This window comes from Panthera onca, chromosome C1, assembly GCF_046562875.1.
Source record: "Panthera onca isolate mPanOnc1 chromosome C1, mPanOnc1 haplotype 2, whole genome shotgun sequence".
NCBI lineage: Eukaryota > Metazoa > Chordata > Mammalia > Carnivora > Felidae > Panthera > Panthera onca.
The window spans coordinates 196401592-196406018 of record NC_138346.1 but is presented as its reverse complement, the minus strand read 5'-3'; the positions used below and the strand labels follow the sequence as shown (position 1 = coordinate 196406018).

The 4427-nt window shown below is 50.0% G+C and overlaps 1 long non-coding RNA gene across 1 annotated transcript; it reads left to right on the top strand.

Annotated features, from left to right (window-relative positions):
* The first annotated feature begins 1434 nt into the window (after positions 1-1434).
* On the top strand, positions 1435-3254 carry LOC132671091 (uncharacterized). Its single transcript, XR_009606953.2, has 3 exons — positions 1435-1627; positions 2500-2607; positions 3043-3254. It is a non-coding gene; the product is annotated as an uncharacterized LOC132671091 (long non-coding RNA).
* The last annotated feature ends 1173 nt before the right edge of the window (positions 3255-4427 follow it).

Below are 4427 nucleotides of genomic sequence, written 5' to 3'. Positions count from 1 at the left end.
AGAGACAGAGCAGAGACAGAGCATGAGGGGGGGAGGGAAGGGCAGAGAGAGAGGGAGACACAGAATGGGAAGCAGGCTCCAGGCTCTGAGCTGTCAGCACAGAGCCTGACGTGGGGCTAGAACTCATGGACCGTGAGATCATGACCTGAGCCGAAGTCAGATGCTTAACCACTGAGCCACCCAGATGCCCTTACTGTTCTTTAAGACACTACTTTTGTTCTTAGGAAATATACCCTGAAATATTTAGTGGAAAGGGTCAGGATGTCTCCATATGGGTGTGTATTGTGTGTATGTGAAAATACATGTTTAGATAGAGATAAAATAACAGTGAACGAGGCAAAATGTGTACAAATGGTGAAGCTGGGTAAAGGATATCTGGGAGTCTCTTGTGCCATTACTGGAACTTTTCTATAAATTTGAAATTATTTCAAAATGGATGTTTACCAATCGACAAACAGACAGGTGAGGCTGGACCCAGCTGCACCCAGCTGGACCCAGTGGTATATGGGGTAAAGGCAAGAAAAGACCTGAGAAGCATACTTAGCTACTGATTGTGGAAGAAATTACACAGAGAAGAGAGAACCAAGGATGAACCCTAGGGAGACTAAGATTTTTTTTTAAATTTCTTTTTAAATGTTTATTTATTTTTGAGAGAGCACGTGTGCGAGCAGGGGAAGGGCAGAGAAGGAGGGAGACACAGAAACCAAAGCAGGCTCCAGGCTCTGAGCTGTCAGCACAAAACCTGACATGGGGCTTGAACCCACGAACCACGAGATCTTGACCTGAGCCGAAGTCTGGTGTTTAACTGACTGAGCTACCCGGGCACCCTGGGGGACCAAGACTTAAGAGCTAGCTGAGACCAAGATTTAAGAGCTCCACTGGCTGGCTCAGTCAGTGGAGCATGTGACTCTTGATCTTGGCGTTGTGAGTTTGAGCCCCATGTTGACTGTAGAGATGACTTAAAAATAAAATCTTAAAAAAAAAAAAAAAAACCTAGCTGAGGAAGAGAAGTCAGCAAAACAAACGGGAGTAATCAGAGAGGCAGAGGGAATGTTAAGTGACAGTGGTGTCACAGAAGTCCTGGGAGGTAAGAATTTCCCCAGGAGGAAGTGGTCAGTGGCAACATATGCTCTGAAAAGTTAAATAGGATAAGGACAAACTTTTAAAATCGGATCCAGCAAGCAGCTAGAGGCACACCCACGATCGTACCTATGAAGACTCAGAAAAAGACAAAAATTCATTAAGACATTGAAAACCAGGGTTGAAAATCAATCCATGGTCAGAATCAAGGCTTCCCACTGATTAGAAGGTGGTGGGGATGGATTGAGAAGTGGAGCTGGTAAACGATCTGCGGTATCTGATTTGCAAAGTGCTTTTACAAACATTATCTCATTTTGCAGACTTTGCCAGCTGGATGGGACCCCGGGGTCATGAACTCCAGCCGGGGTAGCACATGGGAGACCTCTGTGCTCCTGTAAGCTCCCAGCCTCAGGAAGGCTGGCCTCCCAGCACCCCACCCCGCCCTGCCCCAGGTCCCCCGTCGCCTCAGCCTCTCCCAGCCTGCTCCACTCCCTGCCTGGACAAAGCTGCAGGCATTTCCTCCTCGTCTGTGTGTGCAGAGCACCAGGTATATGGGGTGCCCGTGGGCCTCCGTTTCCAGATCCCAAGACCCATCTGGGGCTCCCTTCTCTGGGGCTCTTGAACATTCTAAGCTTTGTTTCTCCCTCCCCTCTGATTCTCCTTCCGCCTTTCCTATCTCCAGGGTAGGAAAGGGTGGGCGGGAAGGGGTGTCTTTTGCCCTCTCAGGGATTATCAAATGTTCTCTTAAGTCATATGTCTAATGTCAGGGCCTAGGGTTTTGTTACCTGTGTTGTCCTGTTATCCCTTCCCTGAGGCACTAACCGCAGGAATGCCCTCTCTACCCACATTATTTTCTTCAACAAATATTTATGGAGTGCCAGCTCTGTGCCAGGCACTATTGTAGCCACTTAGCGTACAACTGTGAATGAGACAAAGTCTGAAGGAGGAGGGACGTTCAGAAGGTCGTCTCGCTGGGCTTCTAAGGGCCTCGATGTTACTGCTCGTGGGGAGGAGACACTCAGGGGGAGAGCTTTGCTGAGGCAACGTGGTGCACACAGGTGCAGCATGTGGGGTCCCACCGGGCCCCACCGTTCACTTGCTCACCTGGGCCTGCCACATCTCCCTGAGCCTCAGCAACTTGGTTTGTAAAATGGGGATCCCGAGAGCTGCCACATAGGTTGTACTGAGGATTGAAGTGAGGTCAAGGGCAACTGAGTGTGGGACCTGGCACTCAGGGTGGAGGAGGACTGGGTGGGGAGCAGCTACCAATATTGTGTTTTCTTGATCTCTGGGATTTTCCTATGTGACTGCGAACCTCATTTTGTCAGCCTTCGGATTCCTGTCCTTCTCTGGGGCCAACAGACTTGGAAGGAGGCACTAGCCCTCAGCTCTGCAGAAGTTTGCTTTTGTCGGGTCTAGGGAACCTGATGAATGAACGAGGCGTCATGTGGTTACTCCTCTGCAAGGACCTGGGTTCTCTGTCTGCCACCAGGGCTCAGGAGACCAGCTGGATGGAGAGTATAAATGGTGAGACTGGGTCTTCTGTGGGCCATTTCATTTAATCCACTCAATAACTCTGTGGATATATTGTATTAGCCCCATGTTTATAGGTAAGAAACAAACCCTGAGGCTCAGAAAAGGATCACATTCCCCTAAAGGAGGTAGAATTAGTTTTTCAAATGTTCTGAGTCCAGAACCGGAAAAACGGGGTGGGGGGAGGAAGGGGCGGGGTATCAATCCATGCCTAATGCCAAGGCACATATGAGTGAGGGTTCTGTGGGTTACAAGGACACAAGGCAGAGCACGCCATAGAGGGTTAAATGGTAACCCCTGTGTCCTAACCCCCAGAACCTATGAATGTGACCTAATTCGGAAAAAGGATCTTTGCAGGTGTAATCAAGTTAAGGATCTTGAGATGAGATCACTGTGGGGTATGGGGGTTGACTCTAAATCCAATGACAGGTGACCCTATAAGCGACAGATGGAGAAGGCCATGTGGAGACAAAGGCAAAGGGGGAATGGATGCAGCCACAAACCTAGGGATTCCTGGAGCCGCCAGAAGCTGGAAGAGGCAAAGAGGGATTTCTCTGTAGAACCTGAGGAGGCAGTGTGGATCTTGATTTGAGACTTCTGGCCTCCAGACCTGTGAAAGAATAAACTCCTGCTGTTCTAAGTTCTTGTGCTGTGTTACCTTGTTAACAGCAGCCCTAGAAAACCAGCACACCTGCCCAAGGGGAATTCGACTGGCTCATCACAGCCAAGCCAAGGTAGGGGGACTTGGAGTTAGGCTGCACTCTGGGGGGTGGGTGGAGGCATGGGGGGCTGGGTGGAGGCATGGGGATGCTGCCTAGGGCCTTCTTCCCTGGACTCTGCCCCTCTCAGCAGGGGATTTCTATTCTCTTGGACGGTCTCTTCTGAGACCATTGCCTTAGGTGCCCAAGGCGGGAAGAAGAATTCTGATTGGCCTGGCTTGGGTCACGTTGACGTCCAGTCCTCACTGGAACCACCTGGTTAGAATAAGAGTTGCAGCATTCCCCCTACGAAGGACGGAGGCACCGAGTGCCACCGACGGGGGGCACTCATGGAGTATTTCCCCCAGGCCATTGAGAAGCCTGGAGACCGCATCTCCCCTCGTTGCTGAAGCATACAGAATGGTGCCCAAATAGGACTGGGTATACAGATCAGCGAGCTCTTGTCTGAAGCCTCTACAGCTTTCCCCTGCCCCCTCCCAGGCAAGCCTCTCAGTATTTCTGTATTCCTGGTGATTTATACCATTGCTCTGGTTTTGTGACACTTCTCTTTCGCTTTTCTACAGGCCCTGGGCAAGAATTTCGCTTTAGTGAATAATTATTATTTCGCCTGCCCAGTGCCCCCTACCTCTTGTGGGCGCCCTTCTCACTCCATCCCTATCAGTCGCCAGAGGTGTTATAGACGCTGCCCTACTAGCTGCAGCTGATTGGCCCCAGGGTGGTCACCTGACTCAAGCAGGGCCAATGAGAGCAGAGTCCATTAGGCGGCTGAAGCTCTAAACCTCGGGTTAGTATAGCTGTTGGTGCGCTCGGCAGAAAAGTGGAGAAAGAATAAAGTTGGTATATGAGGGAGGCAGAGAGGAGGGAGGCCTGAAGTGTCCTTGACCCTGGTTCACTTGTTCCCAAGACCTCTGCTTCTTGCATGCCAGTAACCTTTTTCTGCTTATGTGCTACCCTGAGATGGATTTCTAGCTCTTGCAACCCAGTGGCAAAAGAATTCCTTAGTATTATACATGAATAGAATAAAGCCTAGAACAACAGACTTATTGGTCAAGTGTTGGTTCCATCTCATTTTACATATGGGAAAAACGAAGCCCA